At 40.5% G+C, this 25,529-nt stretch overlaps 1 protein-coding gene across 1 annotated transcript in view; it reads left to right on the top strand.

Annotated features, from left to right (window-relative positions):
• LOC126204186 (cubilin-like) overlaps positions 1–25,529 on the top strand; it is a 1,516,445-nt gene that overhangs the window by 1,293,925 nt on the left and 196,991 nt on the right. The window lies entirely within an intron of this gene.

Genomic DNA, 25,529 nt, shown 5'->3' with positions numbered 1-25,529 from the left:
GATAGATTCTCATTCACACTGAGGTTAATATTTCTCCTGCTGGTACTATTACATATAATTCATTGCCAACATTGTGAAATAAACATTGGTTGCTTCACAATTTAGACTTGACTTATGCCTACTCTTATCAGTGCTTGAATTGTACTTTGTATTCCATGAAACATTCTAGTCAGGTCCTATACAGCTCTTCCATGTCTATTCATCCTAACAGTTCATATTCATGTCATTGAGCCTATCCTAAGGAAGCTCTCACCATTTTCTACCACAATACCACTGAAAACTAAATCTAAACCTTGTTGTGCTGCTCATAAACGTAATCCGTTTCAGGATAACACATGCAAACTTAATGGCATATTGCAAAGTACCACCCACACTACTATATGAATGATCACCTTACTGTACTAGAGCTTAGGTATTGTCTCTGTGGAACCATAGATTTCAGTTCTTTGTGGATGTAATGGCTTGTTAAAATTAGTATTAAAGCTACGGCAAAATTTCTTACCAGCACATAGAGATCTGCATTGCTATTGATATGAATAACCTGGAATCAATTACCAAATGCCCAAAAGTGCTGTCTGCCATAGCATAGAGTGCTTCAATTTACACATGCTGTATTTGCCCAAGTATAAGATGACCCTGAATATAAGATCCCCCCTTCCCCCTTTTCATAACAGACAACTTGAAGACAATTTATTTTTTAACATATTCTGACTAGTCGAAATTACAAACTTTTCTTGGTGTTAGGTATCTGCCTAAACAGTTAGCATTACACCTTCTCTAAACTTATGTCATTTATTAGTTATCTGCATTTGGATAATATATGGAGAAATAGAAATGGAAGAGGATGTAGATGAAGATGAAATGGGAGATACAATACTGCGTGAAGAGTTTGACAGAGCACTGAAAGACCTGAGTCGAAACAAGGCCCCGGGAGTAGACAACATTCCATTAGAACTACTGACGGCCTTGGGAGAGCCAGTCCTGACTAAACTCTACCATCTGGTGAGCAAGATGTATGAGACAGGCGAAATACCCTCAGACTTCAAGAATAATATAATAATTCCAATCCCAAAGAAAGCAGGTGTTGACAGATGTGAAAATTACCGAACTATCAGTTTGACAAGTCACAGCTGCAAAATACTAATGCGAATTCTTTACAGACAAATGGAAAAACTGGTAGAAGCGGACCTCGGGGAAGATCAGTTTGGATTCCGTAGAAATGTTGGAACACGTGAGGCAATACTAACCTTACTACTTATCTTAGAAGAAAGATTAAGAAAAGGCAAACCTACGTTTCTAGCATTTGTAGACTTAGAGAAAGCTTTTGACAATGTTGACTGGAATACTCTCTTTCACATTCTGAAGGTGGTAGGGGTAAAATACAGGGAGCGAAAGGCTATTTACAATTTGTACAGAAACCAGATGGCAGTTGTAAGAGTCGAGGGGCATGAGAGGGAAGCAGTGGTTGGGAAAGGAGTGAGACAGGGTTGTAGCCTCTCCCCGATGTTATTCAATCTGTATATTGAGCAAGCAGTAAAGGAAACAAAAGAAAAATTCGGAGTAGGTATTAAAATTCATGGAGAAGTAAAAACTTTGAGGTTCGCCGATGACATTGTAATTCTGTCAGAGACAGCAAAGGACTTGTAAGAGCAGTTGAACGGAATGGACAGTGTCTTGAAAGGAGGATATAAGATGAACATCAACAAAAGCAAAACGAGGATAATGGAATGTAGTCATATTAAATCGGGTGATGCTGAGGGAATTAGATTAGGAAATGAGACACTTAAAGTAGTAAAGGAGTTTTGCTATTTAGGGAGTAAAATAACTGATGATGGTCAAAGTAGAGAGGATATAAAATGTAGATTGGCAATGGCAAGGAAATCGTTTCTGAAGAAGAGAAATTTGTTAACATCGAGTATAGATTTAAGTGTCAGGAAGTCGTTTCTGAAAGTATTTGTATGGAGTGTAGCCATGTATGGAAGTGAAACATGGACGATAACTAGTATGGACAAGAAGAGAATAGAAGCTTTCGAAATGTGGTGCTACAGAAGAATGCTGAAGATAAGGTGGGTAGATCACGTATCTAATCAGGAGGTATTGAATAGGATTGGGGAGAATAGAAGTTTGTGGCATAACTTGACTAGAAGAAAGGATCGGTTGGTAGGACATGTTTTGAGGCATCAAGGGATCACAAATTTAGCATTGGAGGGCAGCGTGGAGGGTAAAAATCATAGAGGGAGACCAAGAGATGAATACACTAAGCAGATTCAGAAGGATGTAGGTTGCAGTAGGTACTGGGAGATGAAGAAGCTTGCACAGGGTAGAGTAGCATGGAGAGCTGCATCAAACCAGTCTCAGGACTGAAGACCACAACAACAACAACATGGAGAAATAAAATAAACAAAAAGAATTTGTTTACATTAATTTTTATCTTCACTGTCTTTTTTGTTTAGTTAGTCTGTTGTCTGTAGTACCACTATTATTCATCATCATCATCATCATCATTATCATAACAGGACTTCTGTGAAACTTATATCATCTTTGTCACAAATATTTGGGTGTTTCTTCTGAATATGTTGTGATTTCTTTTTTTTTATTCTGAACACATAGCAGATTTCATTTCTGCACTGAACGTTACAACGTCCTTTGCTTCCAAATGTACAGCCTGTGTGCTGTTTTCTCATCAGTTGTGTAGAACCAGCAGCTGACACCCCATATTGCTCCCGTCATACCTCACGGTGAGCATTGACAACATTGCTGCATATGCTTTTGTTGATTGTTTGTCCAATTTTAAAGTCAATTTGATTATGAGAACAAATTGATTCACAGAAAATGCAGTTTAAACGTGAAACATGTTCATAAAAATCCAAATTACGCAGTTTAGATTTCCGTAGTTGGCAGCACAATAAAATTTGGCCCCCACTCAAAATTCCCCTCCTCACACTCATTATAGTAATCAGCCAAGCTGAGCTTCAGCAACAGTGAATCATAGATGGCAATATCTTCCAGGGTGCAGGTCATATGTAACAACAGCAAGTAATACATAAATGAAAGATGACAATCACAATTCAGTCCAATTCTCAAACTTTGACATGTCCTGTGAACTATAACCCACTTCATGTAGGACGGCACTTCCGCATAGAGGGGCAGAGTGATAGGGACTGTGGAGGGGACGAGGTTTCTGCATGCATGGCAGCAGAGAGCAGGCAAATGAAGTTCGTGTTGCCAAACTGTGTTTCTGCGGACACCAATCAGGCTCATTTGCCTTCAGTACTTCGTATTATATGTTCAAATCTATGAGGTAATGATAAATTTTAAAGCCGATTTCGATCATTCATCTACACGAGAGAAATCTTACTTTTATGAGTCTTGAGGTTGTGTCCACTGCTCTACAGCAATTGTCTGTGTGATGTTAGAAGGCCAGAACTGCTGATACAGCTTTGTGAAGATGTCATATACAATTTTTCTCAAAGCAAAATAGTCTGATGACAAGATCATCAAAAATAATTGCTACTTATTGTGATTTGGACTATATTATAAATAAAAATGTAATACATAGCAAAATAAACTTTAAACTCAAACCAAAATCATTATATTTGTTTGACAGCTGCTTCTACTCCATATAATGTTTTAAATGTGTATAATGCACCTATGTGGGTGTGTTTCACAGTAGTTTGAAGTAAATCAAGGCATAAAAAAGAATTACTGGTAGCAAACAGCAGTGCAAAAGACTGTCATAAAAATGGTCAGTGTGTTATCACAATTTTCGATGTCAACAGGCATTATGAGTTTAAACTAACTCGTTCAACATTATAATGGGAGAATGCATTTATGATCCATTGAACAAGCTAACAATTAACCATGTTCTGTGAATAACTCAGTGGAACACTGATAATATCGTAAACCACCGATATCTCGACAGGTAGCTCTCCCTTTCATTTTAAGGCGTTTTCCAGTCATACCATGAAAATGACACCAGTTTACATGTCAAAATACTGGAGTTTTTGACGAATTTATCCAGCTGCATTCTCGCGAATAGTACAACAGGTTGGTAAAAGCTTAATTTCTCCTTGGGCATTGTGTTGAACATAATAGTCTGAATATTTCACAGGCTAAGTATTCGTAATCAATAAAAGCTAGGAAGTTTTCATGCATAGTGTATCCAATTGATATGTTGACAAAAACATTTTTAAACTATGAGTCTTTAAAACCAAGAAAAATCATTGCTTTACTTTGTTTCAGTATCTACATCATAATACAATCTGCTATCTGAGTCTGTGTCCAAACCATCTGATTGTAAATTTAGGATGGTAGGTTAAATGCTTTTATCCATCTCCAACTCCCTGTGAAAGTCTTATTTCTGAAACTTTTCAGTGTGACACACACAGTGTGCCATGCACACACTGAAGGAGGGTACTGTCTATTGCTTCAAGCACAAGCCTTTCAGTCTCTGCTATCTTAAATGTTTTGTTTTCTTCCCCATATAACTTATAACATGTCACAAATTAATTATGTTGGATTATACCGACAGTAATATGCAGGTAAATGCAAAACTGTGTGACCACATTAACATGCAAGAAAGTCAAATTTGTATATTCTGTCACACGACTTATAAATTAAAGAGCTGCAAGAGTTCAGCATGAGTCTGGATTACATTGTCCAGAATACTTTTATTTTTCAGCCAGAGGACAATATCCTCTTCCTTGGTGCTCATACTTTGTCATTTCTCTGTAACAGCTGAATTATAACTGGCACAGTAATTATTCTTGGGTATGGCAAGAATTGTTCAGTGAATCACTTCTTTAGAGTGACAGCATTCGTTTCTGAATGGTAGTCACTGCTGATTTTCTTACACCTAAATCCAAGTTTACCCTCAGGAGTCAAACCAGAAGAAGAGACAGCATGCAGAATAAGTATCCGAGAATCTTTTCCTATGGGAACTTTGAAACTGCTAGTATTGTCACTCATTTTCCAGCAGTTATTCTTGGAATGATTCTTGTTCCCTCATGTTTCATCAAGGTAATACACTCTAGAACTACCTCCTCCTCTTGTAATGTGCATCTTTATAATGTACATGGTTCATGCTGATTATATATCACTTCTTGCAACATATTTGAAACCAATATATTTTAAAATTTTTTGTTTGACGAAGTGCTGCCTTTGAAGCCAATTAACTCAGGCATAATTGTAACAAATTTTTGAGATGTTGGATATTCTCTTCTTCTATACATGTCAAACATGGAGTGCTTAAAAACATAGTTGTCAAAATCAACCATCTATTCATGTTACAGGTTTCTTGTGATTTCATTGATTTTCAGGCAACACAAAAAAAAAATGTCCTGATGTTTCTATAGCTCCAATATTTTTGTTTACTATTTTCTATACAGTTATCTTGCTGACACAGCTTCTGCAGTTCATTCTTGAGTCTTCAATACATCAAAAATGGAAGTATCACTTTCAGATTCACATTTGAAGAGGCTATAAATGTGGGACATAAATCTCCTCGAATGCTTGTGAAGCATCTACATCTGCATCTACATGATTACTCTGCAATTCACAATTAAGTGCCTGGCAGAGCATTCATAGAACCACCTTCAAGCTATTTCCCACTGTTTCCCTCTCGAACAGCTCGCAGGAAACACAAACACTTTAATCTTTCTGTGCAAGCTCTAATTTCTCCCTATCTAGGTGGTCACCAACAAAGTATTTTACACTCAGAGGAGAAAGTTGGTGACTGAAATTTTATGAGAAAATCCTTCCATAATGAAAAACACCTTTGTTTTGATGATTGCTCCTCCAATTTGCTTATCATATCCATGGCAGGTTCTTCCCTATTTAATGAAAATACAAATAGAGCTGCCCTTCTTTGAACTATTTTGATCAATACTATCTGCTGTGGATCCCACGCTTCACATCAATACTCCAGAAGCGGGCAGAAAAACGCAGTATAGGTAGTCTCTTTAGTAGACCTGCTGCATTTTATAAAGCATTCTACCAATAAATCACAGTCTCTGGTTTGCTTTCCACACAACAGTATACTCTATAGTTGCATTCTAAGTTATTCAAAACAATAATCCCTATGTACTTAGGTCAAATTACAGTCTTTAGATTCATGTATTTTGTCCTTTAAACCAAATTTCATGGATTCCTTTTAGTACTCCTGTAGATGACCTCACACTTCTCATTATTTAGAGTCAATTGCCACTTTTCTCACCATACAGATATCTTGTCTAAGTTGTTTTGTAATTTGTTTTAATTTCTGATGACTTTATAAGACAGTAAATCACATCATCATCTGAAAACAGTGTAAGAGGGCTGCGCAGAATGTCTCCTAAATCATTTATTAAATCAGGAACAGAGGAGTGCCTATAACACTTCCTTGCAAACACAAGATATCACTTCTGTTTTACTGAATGATTTTCCATTGATTACTACATACAGTGACCTTTCTGACAGGCAATCATGATTTCAGTGGCACAAATAAGACAATACTCCGTAGACATGCAGTTTGATTAAAGTTACTTGTGAGAAACTTTACATTTATTGCAGTCACATAACATTTTCATTTGTAAATCACAATAAAACATTTACAGATACACATGCACTGCTATACTGCTACAAGAAAGTAACATCGATATCTGAATCAATAATTCGGTCACTCTGTGAGTGAAACTGCACTGTTGCAAAATATGACAACAACACAGCATGTGGGAAAGAGATTCTTGCAGTCTAGTTTGTAACTCATAGCTAGCCGCTCAGAAAGAGAATGAATATTATTGGCTGCTAGCAGTCAATGATGGCGGATGTGCAGAATGGCTGAAAATAGGGCCGCCTTCCAACATAACACGAACTACAGTGATGTTTGTTGGTGTTATCTCCAAATGAGTCTTTCCATTGTAATTGATTCTTCTGATAACAACTGCAGTCAGTTTAATGTGAATGTCACCATCTTCTTATAAAGCTGATCAAAAGCTGGCAACTTTTTCCACTGGAATTATAATGTGTGAACAGCTACCAAATGTATCTTTTGCAACCCTCTTCATAAATCATTAATTTTTCATAGCCAAGTAAAATATTGACTTTGGTTCAGACTCAAGTGATGGTTTTTGGAGGACAAGGCAAAAATCTTGTAATAAGGTAAATGTGGTACAAAAAATGTACAGTTACATTATTCTGTAATCAAGCCCCAGAACTTTCCAGAAATATCAAATGTCAGAAGATAAACAGTTGTTGCTGGTGGGAATTAAGCCAGTTATCTGCATCCTGTCAGCCTTTAACTGTAACCATACACCACAGCATGTGGTCTTGCTCCCCTTTCTTGCAAAACAGTGACCTACTGTTTCATAGTGGCCTGTAGCTTCCTGGATACAGGTCTAGTCTGTGGTCCTTCATAAGGTGGTGGAGGTGCAGTCTTGTGTTCTGGTTGTGCTGTCACTTCCTCATGATCTATGTGACATTACAATATAGTTACTTCTATCGGGGTATGGACTTAATCAGGCAACTCATCATGTTCCTTGCATCAGAAGCACTTATTGTCAATCTGTACCTCAGAACTGTGAAAGTGTGTCATCCGAAGTACATGGACATTGCCTCTGTGCTTTTCTCTCCTTCATATGGGATTTGCATCCTTGTCTTTGTATCTGAGGTCTGCCAAGTGACATAATAATGAGTGTGGACCAAAGCATTATGCTAATAATTATTATGATGGCCTAACCTTTTACAAGATGTAAAACTCCATACATGGCTGCCTGCATTGTAACTAAGCAGGTTGGTGTTTGCCGTTATAAAATTTACAGTCATTATCCTGGACATCCTAAGTCTGTATACATGCTAGCTGTTGTGATTCTGCAGTTCCGTTGCTGAGTTGTTTGATGCATTCAACCTCATCACTGTCAGGTTGAAATGGAATCAAAGTATCCAGTATTGTTTTAGCCTCATTGCTGTGGATAAAGAAAAGCATGTGAAACATGTTGATTATGTAATGGGTCCATTGATTGATACCCCTCCAGAGTTCTTTCTAAATATGGGGAGGATTACTGTGTGAGTCAGACAGAGTGCAATGCAGTTATTGGGCAATCAGTTTTACAGCATAATAGTCATTGAACACTCTCCTTTCTTTACCGTAATTTAGACATGCCCATTGAATTTCCAGTGGAAACTTACTGGTCTCCAAATGTCTGTTTTTCTGTATGGTGATCAAATTGGCTAGGAAGTCAGTTGTACTTGTCTTGAAGAGCCTTGCATGTAGTTCAACACATGCAGCATAAATGTGTGGTTTCTGACTTCATTTCTCAAGTTTTGTCTCCTTGTATCAATTGGTGTGAATGGTAGATGTTCTTGGATTAGCAATACTATGTACTCATGGTTGAGGGCAACAATCCATCCGGTTACTTCTTCTGGCAACGTAGGTCCAACATTCACTTACTATCTGCCATAGTGGCAATATGGCAATGTGAGGTCCTTATGGTCTTCCATCACCATGCCATTCTGTTGAATATCTTTTAGAGTAGTCTTTTCTTTTGGACTGCCTCAAAATTCCAGATGTCCTCTGACATGCTCTTTATTAGTTATAAAACTTTGTCAGCTTTCGTGATATTTGAGTTTACATATGTACCACAGCACCAAAAAACTCTGTATATACGAGTATTTTGTGTCATTTCCTCTGATATTGAGATGTGCTCTCAGCCTATGAAGGACATCAACCTGTTTTAGCATCTCAAAGGGCCATGATTTTGTTTTTCTGGGGGAAAAAGGCTCACACAGTCTTAGACAACAAAGATCTGTTGATGGAAAAAAAACCTGTAACGTCATTTTAAACTATTTAACTGTATTACTAAGTTTTCTTTTATGGGAAGTTATATTACAGCTTCTTCATCTTTTTCAGTTTTTGTCATTGTTTACTCTCTGATTGTTTACTACCATAGCAAATCTTATTTTTATGCAGCAAAGTCTAGTTTACCTGGATACTTCTCATTTATAATGTCCTTTAATCTTGCAGAAACTTTTGGGTGACAATCAATGAAATAGCCATGGAATTGGCGAAATACTTTTTTCCATTTTCAAATCAAAGCACTTAAAACTTTCACTTGGCTTCATTAAAGACCCTCTTGAAATTGGTTGAACCCAGTTCTTTCCTGAAACATCTACATGATCAGATAGTTTACCATACAATTGTGCTAATTCAGAGTGTCTGCATTTAACTCTATAAGCAAGATATCCTGCAATCATCTCTAACAACTCAACAGTTTCATGCAAATCTTTAACATTTTCTCCTTGGTACAGTTAAAAAATTTTCCACCTTTGGAACACTCTCTTCAACTTCCCTGCAGATAATAAGTCTTGCTTGTCAGAAGATGATGGTCCTGCAGTCGTATCTCAAGTTTCTGACAGCATATCGACACTTAAGGTGTCAAATTCTTTCTCATTCTTGCATGTAATATCCAATAGGATTTTGCTCACATTATGAATTGAAATCAAAGACATAATTCTTTGGGAGACAGTAGGCAAAGGATGGTCATAGAATCTCCCTAGTCCTCTTACTTTGTAAAAGTAGCTCTCATTCATATCTTGATTGCATCTTGAAGACATGATGTATCAATGGCCTTTCAGTGTTAACTCTTTTGCCATAGACATTAAAAACCTTTTCTGAGAAGGAAGCAAGTCGCCATTAGGTTTCTTTTATTTTATTTTTTGAGTTTGCTCCTTTCTGTTTTCTCATTAACCTTTGGTACAGAACAAATACACCAATCACTTGTAAGCTGATCTTCTTCTCTTCTTCTTCTTTCTTTTTTTTCATTTTTTTTTTCATCTAATTGCCCTAATTGTGAAAATCAGATCATATAGTTCTTCAAAAGTATTTTTTTGGAAAATAATTTCCTTTTGCATTTTTTAATTTTTATCTTGGGTTCAGTACACCACATCCATTGTTTATGACTTTTGTAGCCTCATAAACATAATTGAAGTCAGGAAGGCTGTGGCAAATGGCTTGTCCTACAGGAAGAGAAAACAGCTCAGCTGCTTTCCTTACAGTTTGCCTTTCATACCAGCAACAGGCAAGTGGTTCATTGTTACTTGTGGGCATATTGTAAATCTACACCAGTGTTTAGAAGTTCAACTTCCTTATTGGACAAGTCTTTTGTGAGAAAACTACTGGATTTTAGTTGACAATCCTTGTCAAGCAGATGGTTTCATAATAGCTTTAAGGCATGATGCACATCACAAAAGACACATACTTTCCTGTGATTTGATGGATTTTTGAATCCTGAGTTATCAGATGTAACCTGTAGATGCCCTATAAGTTTTCTGTTTGATGGCCCATATCACACACAAATGCTCTCACATTAAATTCAACATTTTTTGTTACTTGAATCATTTCAGTCAGCAAGTTGTTAGAAATGGCTGTGCCAAAGTTAAAATAATGAAACTTCTGATGACCATAACTTGAGCATTGTTGTGAGGTCCTCTGATAATCTCCTCTACCTGGTCAAAAGATATTTCACTGTTTATGTTCATTTCTTCAAAGCTAAGAATTATGTCTTTTTCAAATGTTGTTAATAACTTTGATTGAGTTTCATGACACCAAGGCTGAAATCAGTAAAACCTGATGGAATGCAATACTGCCTGAGTCTTCTTTTAATAGTGACTGCACTAGGAAGAGGATATTTCAATACATCCCTGACAAAAGATAACGCTTTGTATGATAGGCAACCTAAAGTTGCAACCTTTGCAACATCTTCAGATGATCAGTAGTACTCTGTCCTTTCATAACTGCTTCCTGTTGACAGTCAAATTAAGAGCCCTGAATCACTTTTTGAGCATGTTTTAATTTCAGTAAGTCAGAACTACACTGAAAGAGATATTCCTGTAAATCTTCATTCTTCTGCATAAAGTCTTTTATCTCCATTTCCATAATTTCTAATTAGTAGCATAAGCATGCGTTGTTGCATTCACAGAAGTGTTTGTTTTCATGGTTAACGTTTTGTCTGGTAATAATTTCTTCATTAGTTGACAATATATTTACCTGTAAAATCTCTTCAACAGCAACTTCGGTTTGTTCCCAAATATTTCTCTCCTTATTAGCCTCATTCCTACATCCTAAACATCACTGGGCAATGAAAGGTTTAGAGTTGGAACAGCATGAGTCTTCAGCTTGCATTTCTAAAGAATATTCAACAGTCACATTTCAAATCTCTTTCATAATCTGAATCAGTAAAATGTATTGAACAGACATGAGCATTTTCCACCAAAAATATGTCTGCATGTTTATAAGCATTAATCCAATTGTGGCGGTGTTGACCAGGATGTGTGCGCTGCTTATCTGGAGTCTGGCATGCTTCATGACGAAGCTGATGCCACATGTTTCCATGGTGCCAGCTAGCATTCCTCTTCAAAACAGATCAGCATGTTTTGAAAACAATCTAGCTTGTTATGGTTGATACACCATGTCTATCATAATGTTGTCATCTGGGTCTGCCTGCTTCAAAGCTGGAGCATGGACAATTTGCAGACCATGCTTGTTATGTGGATAGGCCAGGTGAAGGCCTTGGATTATTCAATTTCTTCCCTGCCGTTTTCTGTAAGACTCGTACACTGTACTTACCTTTTTCCATATTCTCTACCCTTTCTGCCCTTCTCTCTCTAAGTCACCTCGTAACATGGAGCAGAGGGTCCCTTAGGTCCACACCTCTGTTTGAGTTAGAATTTGCTTAATTTTCCAGTCATGGTCTTTTGCAAGATGGGTGTGGAAGGAGGTAATGTGCTGTCTGACCTTACAGAATAAGTACTCTAAGAACTTTAACTGAAACAGTTTCCATGCTGCATACTGCCTCTACCATAGTGTACACCAGTGGAATGTGTAAGTATCTTTCAGATTTACAAAACTAACCAGTGATGAAATCTGCTACTTATCCATCTCTTCTATTAATCCTGTGTGATAAGCATCCCATACTGATTAATAGTACTCAGGTATAGTCAAACAAGAGCATGGTAATCTACCTCTCACATGGGTGAACTATAAAATTTTCCTATAGAATCTCAATTTCCCAAACTTTTCCTAAACAAATCAAACAATGGAAAATCCAAGATGAAATGTAACAATATTGTGAAAATGAAAGTTGCTACTCTCCATATAGCAGAGATTCTGAGTTGCAGATAGGCACAACAAAAAGATTGTGACAAATATAACTTTTGGCCAGTAAGGCCTTCATCAAAATTAGATGACAAACACACACATACACACTTATGCAAATTAACCTCACACACATATGACTGCAGTCTCAGGCAACTGAGACCACACTGCGAGCAACAGCACCAGTGCATGATGGGAGTGGTGACTGGGTGGGGGTAAGGAGGAGACTGTGGCAGGGAGGGGGGAGGGTTAATAGGGTAGGAGTGGCAGACAGTGACATGCTGTTGGGAAGCACACAGGGATGTGTGCAAAGATGGTAGGGCAGCTATGTGTAGAGACTGCAGTCACTTGTGTGTGGGTTGCATTTGTATGAGTATGTATGTATGTGTTTGTCATCTAAATTTGATGAAGGCCTTACTGGCCAAAAGCTGTATTTGTGACAGTCTTTTTGTTGTGCCTATCTGGGACAGATTTTCCTTCAACTAGTTTGATGTAATCATTCCACATTTTGTGTCAATTGAGGAACTACTTGAATGAGAAACAGCAGCACCAGTCACAAAAACTGACAATAGGTAGGAGAGCAGTGTGCTGACCACAATCCTTTCCGTATCTGCGTCTGGTGGTGCCTAAGGGCTGAGGACGACACAACGGCCAGTCGGTACCATTGGGCCTCCAAAGCCTGTTCGAACAGTGTTTGTTTGTTTTGTTTTCTTTTTTTTTTAATTCCACATTTGGTCAGTTCTGTCATGTGCTTCTATTGTTGTTGTTATTGTTTCCAGTGTAACTTTCTGCCTATTTAGGTGCAAGTGTTTCATTCATTTCTGTGAAGGGGCAATTGCGAGTCCCTCTGCAAGTAATTAATACATTGCATGTCTACCTGCATATCACCACCATTTTTCACAATTGCATGTACATCAGTATTATCAGTAAACTGCCTCACGGAGGTTTTGATGTTATTCATTAGGTTAACTATATTACTAAACAACTGAAACATTCACTTGATTCTAGGTGCAAGTTGCCTATCTAACAGCTTCCAGGAGAAACAAAAACATGATTTTCAGTATTCCATATAATTGCTGATCAAATTTAAAATGCTTTTGTAACTTATTAGGATAGATAATCTTATGTTAAAGGTTTAACACAATGAGAAAAGAAGTTCAAAAATATGTACACATCTCAAGGCAGTGTAATTCATAATTGACTTTTAGTGGTGCAATGTTCACTGGTTGATAAGAAAGAGAAAATCCAGTCTCACATTCAGCTTGAGAACAGTTGAGTTATTAGATTCAGTCTGCAGTGGAGATCCTATGGCCATTTCCATCAGGCAGTTTGTATGTGTTGTATAGTCACCTGCAACTGCCACACAAAGTGCAGCCCAGGAACAGAGTGACCTCGCATGGTAGGCCATTCTAGCTGGCAGTGGAACTGCTACAGGTTCTGGCAGTTATGGTGTACCAATGTATGCAAAACTCTTATTCTTTCTTTAGACAATTTGGAGCCAAAATTACAATAAAAAAATGACTCTCCTGTTTTACTACAATATTACTGAATGGGATGTGCTTGTGGCGGTTGACAACTTTTGCTACTTATGTAATCAGAGTAGCTTTCATAATCACTTATCACTGATCATAAAGTTAAATAATTGGACAATAATTGTTTAAGTAACTCTGTAAGCAGCTCATGTGGCCATGGACTTCCGATCAGAATAGCCTTCCCATTCAGGCGTGGGTTCCTAAGGGACACAATGGAAATTCTGGAACAAGGCTAATTTAACCTTATGTTCCACCCAGCAATTTACAAAAACTATTTAAATTTTTAACTGACAGATCTGAAAGTGTCTTTATATAATATGTTCTTGCATTGGTGGAGTCAGGTATAAACAAATGTGAAGATATCTTGGTAGCAACATCAGCACAATGTCTGGTGGAAGGTGCAGGGCAGGTGTGGGGAGAGACAGAGGACAACCCTCTTGCTGCTGTGTGTGGAATGGTTGTGATGGTCAGGAACAGGGTTGATCCTCAGGTAGAAGGAAGGCTGGATCAGACCCTCATATCACCATTCACAGAACGGAGATGTGTGAACATGAAACATACCCTGGAACAAGTATCAATGCTAATCATTACTGATGGAAAAGCACTGTGAGAGAACAGATTAGTACATATACTTTTCATTCTCACTCTACTGGTCTGAATTCAGAGATTCAGGAGAAGTAGTACACAACTTTATTACTCAGAATTCAGGTAATCTTTCATCACATTTACCAATTTTTTTCTTTATATAATCACTTATGAATAACAGAGTACCATATCAACCCACTCATGTTGTCCATGGTACGCTTGTTGTTGTGCACAGTATCTGTCACTTTTACACTTCTGTCAGTCTTTGAAACTGATTCTAACTTTTACAGAATTCAATTACAAATTTATTTACTATCCCTGAATCTACGTAAATTCAGCCCAGTTGGTTCTCTTAATCTGTTGTCACACAGTGCATACTGGCATGGCTATAGTGAGACCAGGACATGTTGGTGTCCTAACCTTGCAACAGCAGGTGATGGAAGTGATGGCATCTGGGGAGCAAATGCCAGCCCTGCCATCTGCCTTGTAGTTCCTGGAGACAGTTATACTCAGCAGCTCAATGGCTAGAAGGGACCTTGTTCAGTCCTCAGTCCACTGCAGCTGATGCTGGACCATAAGGTAGGTAGTCCTGTAGGATAGCAGATGATGACAACTGCTCCTGCACGTGGTAGTAAAGTTACAATGCTTCTCTGTGTCACACAGCAGTAGTGTGCTCCACATCAGCCAGAAATTCAATATCTCTTCCTGGCTTTATGGCCAGTGTTTATATGCATCATGATTGGGTGCACCAGGCATTATGTAACTCCTCTGTCACAACAGTGAAGAAGTGTCCTGGATTTTGGTAACACTGCTGGCTGCTGACTCAGTGCTTGTACCAATATACCAAGGTGGATGTGGTGGGAAAATGCCAACCCATCTGATTGCTGCAGGCAAACTGATTATCACATCGAGTGCTTACACCAACAGCATCGCTACATTCTTTCCCTCTTTGAAGAATCTTTCCCTCCAAATTCCATGCTGGTGTTAAACCTGTAACTACCTGTATGAAGGCTGTTTACTTCACACACAGTTCATACCCAACATTCTTCTTATCAAATCTTAACCTCCATATTTATACTGGTCATACTAATAAATGGTTATGGTGACACCCTTGGGATTTTCCAATTATTATGCTGTTTCTCTGTAAATGTTGACATCATTAGTGCAAGCCTGCAGGTTGAATTTCTTTGGTTTCCTGGGTCTCATTTTTACCTTTACCTCATACCACTTCCTTCCCTTTGAAGAAACTGCTGACATAGGCGTCTCCTACTTTCCAAACTTTTCAGAAGCTCTCCTTCGAACCTTGCAGTACTAGCACTTCTGAAAGAAAGGATATTGTGGAGACATGGCTTAGCCACTGCCTAGGGGATGTTTCCAGAATGAGAAATTCTGGAATTACTATGGTGTCAAATTGTCCAAATTGCTAAGGTGACTGTTCAAGTAGTAGCTCACCATTTTACCTATGGTCCTGTGCACTTACTCTGTTCTTTCATTAGCTTGTGGATATGGTGCATTTATCAGTAACTTCCAAGTTCTAGCAGCCAGCATAGTTGCTCCATAAATTCAGATATAAATTACTACCTTGATTGATTATCATGCTTTCTGGTGTTCCAGACATCAATATCCATTGGTTGACAATTGCATGAGATATCTCTGTTGATTTGGTACTGCAATCACAAGTACATAGTGTGAGAAGTGATCAATCAAGGTTAAAGTGTACAAATTTTCTGCTGGTGTTGGACAGAGGTCACAAGAATATCCATACTAATGATTTGGAATGATTGTCTGGCCTCCAGTAAATTCTGAATTTCTGCTTCCTGATGGCTAACTTCCACTCTTTGTGCACAGAGGGCACAGATCTTTGTGTTCTGCTCCATGACCCATTTGCTTGTCCACCGCCAATAGTTCTCTGTAACACATCTTGTAGTTCATCATCCTCCATGCCCTTCCAAGATAGAAGTGTGTGCCTCCCTCAGTACTGCATCAAATAAACTTCCTGGTATGGCTATATGTCATCCATGCTCTGTTTGCTTGTCCAGTATCCTGTTGTCACTGAGGAACAGAATTTGCAGGTCCACCATCAGTAGTACTCTGAGACACATCTCATAGTTCAACTTTATCCATTCCCTTCCAAGAAATGGAATCATAAGCCTGCCTCAATACTTCATCACTTAAACTTGCTGGTACTGCCATATGTTATCCACATTTGGTTTATTTACACAGTATCCCATCATCAGCCCAGAGCTGCATTTACATTACAAATCGCTTGCGCCATTTTCTGCAAAATCTGCAACACCCTGTATTGCATGCACTTTCCAACCAAGGTTGTTGGCATTACTGTGATTTTTTCCAGGATGCTGTATAACTTCAAAGTAAAATTCACTAAGCTGTAACACCCAATTGGTTAAGTGACTAGTCAGATCCTTCAGGCCACAAGCCATTTTACTGAGTGAGGTGGCACAGTGGTTAGCACACTGGACTTGCATACAGGCGGACGACGGTTCAATCCCGTGTCTGGCCATCCTGATTTAGGTTTTCCGTGATTTCCCTAAATTGCTCCAGGCAAATGCTGGGATGGTTCCTTCGAAAGGGCATGGCCGACTTCTTTACCCATCCTTTCCTAATGCGATGAGACCGATGACCTTGCTGTTTGGTCTCCTCCCCCAAACAACCCAAACCCACAAGCCATTTTAATGTTGTGTAACCTGTTTCTATTTTGAAGTACTTGCTGTGCAAGCAACAGTAGAAATTTGTGATACCATAAATCAGGCTGAGCATGTCTTTTTCTGTGGTGGAATAATGCTTCTCTGCCTTGTTTACCTGCCTGGAGCACAGGTTGTTGGGTACCCTGCTCTGTCTTCTTCTGAGTTAATACATATCCCTAAGCATGGTTTATAGCCTTGCATGACAATATGAACTGATCCAGAAAAAGTAGGACAGGACCAGTCATCAGTAAGAACTTCTACTGCACAAAGATTTTTTTGCAGTCTTGTTCCCAGTAAACTTCATCCCCTTTTTCAGAAGAAGTGTGAGGAGCCTCACTACTTCTGCAGACCATAGAAAAACTTTTCAGCAATAATTAGCCAAATCTAAAAAGAACTCTAGCTTTTTTACATGTAAGGAGTAGAAAATTCTGCATGTGTTTCACTAATAGTTGGGGGATCTATATGCTCACCATCTTGGTCAATAATAAGTCATAAATAACAAACTTCCTTTAGGACAAAATTACATTACTCCAAACTCATTGTTAGCTGTACTTGACATGATTGACTAAACATGTCTTCTAAGCATACTATATGTTCTTGGAAAACATTATAATATCACTCTAGTATAATCTGCACTGCCTTCGTTTCAGAACTCTTAGCACTCCATGTAACAGGCATTGGAAAGTTGCTTGCACATTTTTCAATCCACATGGCATTCAATGACAATGGTAGTGACCAGATAAAACAGTAAATGCAGCCTTGCACCAAACCTACAGTGTTACTGCCAACGGATATTACCCACTATGCTAATCCATTGTTGTAAAATATCAGCATTGCAGAAGATTATCTGAAGTTTTTATGGTATTTGTTGTGGGTACACATCCATGACTGTGCTCTGATTTAAACATCAATATTCAGAACAAATCTGATATGCCTTATTCCCATCCATGCATTTCTTTGATACAGTTGCCCACCCCCCCACCCCCCCACCGCGCCCGCCCTCCCCCCACAATGCCCATAGGGCCAGTACATTCTTCTACACTCATTTCAAGGATCTGCTGATTTGAAAACTCATTCATAACCAATTGGAAATAATATATAACACAGTATCCTTTCTAAAAACAAAGATGATGTAACTTACCAAACGAAAGCGCTGGCACGTTGATAGACACACAAACAAACACAAACATACACACAAAATTCCAGCTTTCGCAACCAACGGTTGCTTCATCAGGAAAGAGGGAAGGAGAGGGAAAAACGAAAGGATTTGGGTTTTAAGGGAGAGGGTAAGGAGTCATTCCAATCCCGGGAGCGGAAAGACTTACCTTAGGGGGAAAAAAGGACGGGTATACACTCGCACACACACACATATCCATCCACACATATACAGACACAAGCAGACATATACAGAGGCAAAGAGTTTGGGCAGAGATGTCAGTCGAGGCGGAAGTGCAGAGGCAAAGATGTTGTTGAATGACAGGTGAGGTATGAGTGGCGGCAACTTGAAATTAGCGGAGATTGAGGCCTGGTGGATAACGGGAAGAGAGGATATATTGAAGAGCAAGTTCCCATCTCCGGAGTTCGGATAGGTTGGTGTTAGTGGAAAGTATCCAGATAACCCGGACGGTGTAACACTTTGCCAAGATGTGCTGGCCGTGCACCAAGGCACGTTTAGCCACAGGGTGATCCTCATTACCAACAAACACTGTCTGCCTGTGTCCATTCATGTGAATGGACAGTTTGTTGCTGGTCATTCCCACACCACATAGAATGCGTCACAGTGTAGGCAGGTCAGTTGGTAAATCACGTGGGTGCTTTCACACGTGGCTCTGCCTTTGATCGTGTACACCTTCCGGGTTACAGGACTGGAGTAGGTGGTGGTGGGAGGGTGCATGGGACAGGTTTTACACCGGGGGCAGTTACAAGGGTAGGAGCCAGAGGGTAGGGAAGGTGGTTTGGGGATTTCATAGGGATGAACTAAGAGTTTATGAAGGTTAGGTGGACGGCGGAAAGACACTCTTGGTGGAGTGGGGAGGATTTCATGAAGGATGGATCTCATTTCAGGGCAGGATTTGAGGAAGTCGTATCCCTGCCGGAGAGCCACATTCAGAGTCTGATCCAATCCTGGAAAGTATCCTGTCACAAGTGGGGCACTTTTGTGTTTCTTCTGTGGGAGGTTCTGGGTTTGAGAGGATGAGGAAGTGGCTCTGGTTATTTGCTTCTGTACCAGGTTGGGAGGGTAGTTGCGGGATGCGAAAGCTGTTGTGTGTAATGGTTCAGGGATTCCGGACTGGAGCAGATTCGTTTGCCATGAAGACCTAGGCTGTAGGGAAGGGACCGTTTGATGTGGAATGGGTGGCAGCTGTCATAATGGAGGTACTGTTGCTTGTTGGTGGGTTTGATGTGGACGGACGTGTGAAGCTGGCCATTGGAAAGGTGGAGGTCAACATCAAGGAAAGTGGCATGGGATTTGGAGTAGGACCAACAGATCTCCAGTTACTTTCTCCAGTTATTTTCATTTTCATTTCAACCTCATGTTACACTTTCCACCTTCTAATACCATGTCACCCTCACAACACCCCCACAACGACCCCATTAAGTTTTATTTGCATTCCCTCCGCAAACATGCCTTCACCCTAGCCAGATTACGCTCGCATATTTTATTTTCTCAGGCTTGTCTGACATTTGGCATTACCCCGAAAGGCTTCACACTTTAAGTTCCCATCTCTGGCTGCAACCATACTTTCCATCAGTCCCTACACCAGTTCCAAACTGAACAATCCATTGCCCTCACCCACCTAATCCTTCACCTACACATCAACTCAGCCAATGAACACACCCGTCAACTCCTATCCTTAATAAAAGTCCTCAATCTTCCCTCTCCCACATCCACACCGGCTGTTCAGAGCATCCTCCTACAGGCCATCCGCAAATTAGAACAGTATGCCACCCTTCACCTCAAAAAACTATCCAATCTCCTGGTTTCCCACCTCCGGAAAGGCAACTCACTCACCCTTCACAACCTTTCCAGCAAACCTCAACCTCCTCTCATTGCACACAAACCCAGTCTCTCCCATCTACTCAACCTCCCACTTCCAGCTCCACTCCCTCCAAAACCTCAAAATTCCAATCAACACAATCTGGAACCACAACACCCTAATTCAGTAGTTAACCTTTCCTCCAAACCTCTCTCCCAATCCGAAACCTCTGTCCTATCCAAAGGCCTCACCTTCAGCCCCACTGCCAGATTCAACCAAACAGCCCTTGTCAAAGATTTACTGTCCTACACTCGTACTCTCTGCTGGAAGTATCACTTTGCCACGAAGAAAAATGATCCTAATCCTACTCCTAATGATCCAACTCCCCAAGACACTATCCAAATTGAACCCTGCCTGGAACAGTTCCGTCCTCCGTCACAGCAGGACCCACCTCCTCTTCCTCAAAATCACCCTCTCCAAACCTCTCAGGAATTTCTGACTTCCAGCCTTGCCTCTCAATCCTTCTTAAAAAACCTTAATGCTACTCCCAACATCACCACTGCTGAAGCCCAGGCTATCCGTGATCTGAAGGCTGACTGGTCCATCATCCTCCTTCCGGCGGACAAGGGTTCCACGACCGTGGTACATGATCGTCGGGAGTATGTGGCTGAGGGACTGCGTCAGTTTTCAGACAACACCACATACAAAGTTTGCCAAGGTAATCCCGTTCCTGATGTCCGGGCGGAGCTTCAAGGAATCCTCAGAACCTTAGGCCCCCTACAAAACCTTTCACCTGACTCCATCAACCTCCTGACCCCACCGACACCCCGCACCCCTACCTTCTACCTTCTTCCTAAAATTCACAAACCCAATCATCCCGGCCGCCCCATTGTAGCTGGTTACCAAGCCCCCACAGAACGTATCTCTGCCTACGTAGATCAACACCTTCAACCCATTACATGCAGTCTCCCATCCTTCATCAAAGACACCAACCACTTTCTCGAACGCCTGGAATCCTTACCCAATCCGTTACCCCCGAAACCATCCTTGTAACCATTGATGCCACTTCCTTATACACAAATATCCCGCACATCCAGGACCTCGCTGCGATGGAGCACTTCCTTTCACGCCGATCACCTGCCACCCTACCTAAAACCTCTTTCCTCATTACCTTAGCCAGCTTCATCCTGACCCACAACTTCTTCACTTTTGAAGGCCAGACATACCAACAATTAAAGGGAACAGCCATGGGTACCAGGATGGGCCCCTCGTACGCCAACCTATTCATGAGCCGCTTAGAGGAAGCCTTCTTGGTTACCCAAGCCTGCCAACCCAAAGTTTGGTATAGATTTATTGATGACATCTTCATGATCTGGACTCACAGTGAAGAAGAACTCCAGAATTTCCTCTCCAACCTCAACTCCTTTGGTTCCATCAGATTCACCTGGTCCTACTCCAAATCCCATGCCACTTTCCTTGATGTTGACCTCCACCTTCCCAATGGCCAGCTTCACACGTCCGTCCACATCAAACCCACCAACAAGCAACAGTACCTCCATTATGACAGCTGCCACCCATTCCACATCAAACGGTCCCTTCCCTACAGCCTAGGTCTTCGTGGCAAACGAATCTGCTCCAGTCCGGAATCCCTGAACCATTACACCAACAACCTGACAACAGATTTCGCATCCTGCAACTACCCTCCCGACCTGGTACAGAAGCAAATAACCAGAGCCACTTCCTCATCCTCTCAAACCCAGAACCTCCCACAGAAGAAACACAAAAGTGCCCCACTTGTGACAGGATACTTTCCAGGACTGGATCAGTCTCTGAATGTGGCTCTCCAGCAGGGATACGACTTCCTCAAATCCTGCCCTGAAATGAGATCCATCCTTCATGAAATCCTCCCCACTCCACCAAGAGTGTCTTTCCGCCGTCCACCTAACCTTCATAACCTCTTAGTTCATCCCTATGAAATCCCCAAACCACCTTCCCTACCCTCTGGCTCCTACCTTTGTAACTGCCCCCGGTGTGAAACCTGTCCCATGCACCCTCCCACCACCACCTACTCCAGTCCTGTAACCCGGAAGGTGTACACGATCAAAGGCAGAGCCACGTGTGAAAGCACCCACGTGATTTACCAACTGACCTGCCTACACTGTGACCCATTCTATGTGGTGTGGGAATGACCAGCAACAAACTGTCCATTCACATGAATGGACACAGGCAGACAGTGTTTGTTGGTAATGAGGATCACCCTGTGGCTAAACATGCCTTGGTGCACGGCCAGCACATCTTGGCAAAGTGTTACACCGTCCGGGTTATCTTGATACTTCCCACTAACACCAACCTATCCGAACTCCGGAGATGGGAACTTGCTCTTCAATATATCCTCTCTTCCCGTTATCCACCAGGCCTCAATCTCCACTAATTTCAAGTTGCCGCCACTCATACCTCACCTGTCATTCAACAACATCTTTGCCTCTGCACTTCCGCCTCGACTGACATCTCTGCCCAAACTCTTTGCCTCTGTATATGTCTGCTTGTGTCTGTATATGTGTGGATGGATATGTGTGTGTGTGCGAGTGTATACCCGTCCTTTTTTCCCCCTAAGGTAAGTTTTTCCGCTCCCAGGATTGGAATGACTCCTTACCCTCTCCCTTAAAACCCAAATCCTTTCGTTTTTCTCTCTCCTTCCATCTTTCCTGACGAATCAACCGTTGGTTGCGAAAGCTGGAATTTTGTGTGTATGTTTGTGTGTCTATCGACGTGCCAGCGCTTTCGTTTGGTAAGTCACATCATCTTTGTTTTTAGATATACTTTTCCCATGTGGAATGTTTCCCTCTATTAATCCACAGTATTCTTTCTTTTACACCAGGGGTTCATTCCCAGTGGGAATGCTATACTGTCTTATTCTGTCTTATTGAAGTTGCTGCCAATGGTTCAGGAGGGTTGAACAACTCCGCATATTCCTCCCAACAATTTTCCAATTTCATCTTTATTATTTCTCTGTAAATACAACACTTTCTCCCACATTGTGGCTCCATGAGGAGACTGTCCCAGCTTAAAGTACTCCATATTTAATTCTCTATCCAATTCTTCTTCTTCCAGCAGCTCTAGAATAGCTATAAGTGCTGTGCACTTGAGGTTCTGATGTGCAATACCTACCTTCTGTCAACCTCCTTATACATGGTACAGTAGGACACACAAACTATTGTCTCTTATCCAGTTACACATTCTTCCTGAAGGCTCTACTAAACATAAACTACTGGCTGGGAAACCTGCTTCGAAGTCCATCCAGATTAGTTTCCTTGTACGTAGAAGTATCTTATATCATGAGTCAAATTTGAGGGACTGTGCACCCAATTTAGATATCTTCCCCTGGCCTCAGTGTGTGCTTTTTGACAGTTTGGTATTCTTGGTAGCAATGTACCATCCACCTAGTACTGTACATTGTTTCATATTGACTTTAGCATAATGTTGACTCAAAAAATCCAGTCAAAGTGTGACATTCTAACTACTGCCAACTTGAGGAAGCACTTCCACACAAGCCCAGAAGTCTTTCCATCTCACATGGAAGTTCACCAATGCCACACATAATGAGTAAACATAACCCCCACATATGCTGCTCAGTCTACAATGGGGTAGATGTAAATTTCTTACCTCAGGCACATCCTGACTTGCTGAGGATACCTGCAACCCCATACACAGTAGAACATACATATACTTACTCTTAAAAATCCAGTCATACAGTTATCTGCCACTTTTTATGCACACAGTTTCCTTTTACTTACACTTACTGGAAGAGCCATATAGTGTCTGCAACTCTCCCACTTCTGTTTAACACTAGACTGCAAATGCCACCCTGTGTCCCTTTGCCTTGCACATGTGAAAACCTATGCTAACATTCCTGCTCGAAATGTCCAAAATGTTTACACTTCCCACACTAAGGTTTCCTGGGGTCACAATGAATGTGACCAGGATAACCATAATGATAACATGTGACTCTCACTAGATCTGGTCACTGCCTCTTTCTCTGACAGAGACACTGCATATGCCACAGCTTGATTTAATGACTTTTGAAATGGTGCTTATACCTTATGGGGAACATCAGATGGAAAAACCTGCCGGAATGCGTCAAGTGCATTTTGTGCTGCTCCCTGTAAAATGGCTTTATTAGTACTGTCATTGTATGTGAGCTCGTAGGTATTAATAATAAGTTTCCTAATTCTGTCCACAACATTTTCTATGAACTCCCCTTGTATTTGGGATATACTATTCAGCTATTCCTGATAATACCTTGATGTGTTTTTTCTCTTATATTTCACCAATAACCCTTTCCACAAATCTTGTCATTTGTGAATGTACAAGCAACTAAAGATGCCTGTCAAGTTTTGAATGTACCATGGGAATTATATTACAGTCAAATCACACTTGTTATGTTGACCTGATGTATGAATAAATATTTTGGAAAATCATTTGAATGTTCAGTGGAAATTATGTACAGTCAACATTAGCGATGCAGGTAATGGTTTGCAAGTGAAAACAAGTGTTTGAAACTAGTTACCAATAAAAAAAATGGTATGCAACTGTGACACAAACTTTAATGAATAATAAATAAATTGAGGTGCTGGTGCTTTATGCTAATACAGTGTTGAAATTGCCTTAACCCTGGAAGGAACAAGCATTCTAAATGTTTTCATGGCATGTAACATATGCCCTTACAGCTGCTGTTAACTTTAATGAAGCCATACAACTGCTCATCATTCCATCCCCCTAACTCTGTGGCCATGTGTAATGTATCGATGAAAGTCAAGACATCTTTCCTTAACTTACCCAGAAAAAGAATAACTAATGTGGAGGAACTAGTGTCTAGGATTGGTAGGGACACACTAGGAGGGGACTGTTCCCTTATCTCCTCCTGTAACTTCTGTAGCTCCTTATATAACTCCAAATTATCTGCTCGCATTTGAGCAAGTTGATCAGTAAGTGCTTTCGCAGCTCCTGGACAGATACCTTCTCACCCTTAGTACCATTATATTCAAAATCTGTTACCAGCAGAAGCCAAAAGAAATATACATAAAATACCACAAAGTTAAGAGAGGCAAAAGAAAAACCAAATGACCTTGCAAGCCCATACAACTTTCACAATTGGCACTTACTTGCACCCTTCTGTTGACAGCTGTCATTGAACTGCTGCTGCTGAATTTGATGTGTTGTTCTGTGTCATTCATGTGTTCATTGTACAACACCAAATATAGCTTCCACTAGTTCTTCTCACATCAAATGTAACAGCACAGCGTTGTCTAGTTGATAGACAAGTGCAAATCCAGTTACATTCAACTTGGGAGACGTTAACTTATGTATTAGGTTCAGTTTGCAGTGGAGATCATATGTCCTCTGTCAACAGGCGGGGAATGGATGTCAAACAATCAGTCATCAGCATTGACGTGTTGTCATATAATGCTTGTGGCTGCAAAACCCAGCCTAGTCAGGGAGTGGAGTGACCTTATGTGATAGGCATTCCTGGCTGGCAGTAGAGCTGCTTCAGATGCTGGTGCTGCAGTCTGGCATGGCTGTGCCAAGACAGGGGCTGCTGAAG

This window comes from Schistocerca nitens, chromosome 9 (assembly GCF_023898315.1).
Source record: "Schistocerca nitens isolate TAMUIC-IGC-003100 chromosome 9, iqSchNite1.1, whole genome shotgun sequence".
Classification (NCBI taxonomy): Eukaryota; Metazoa; Arthropoda; class Insecta; order Orthoptera; family Acrididae; genus Schistocerca; species Schistocerca nitens.
Note: the sequence above shows the minus strand (reverse complement) of the source record. Positions and strands in the feature narration are given on the sequence as shown.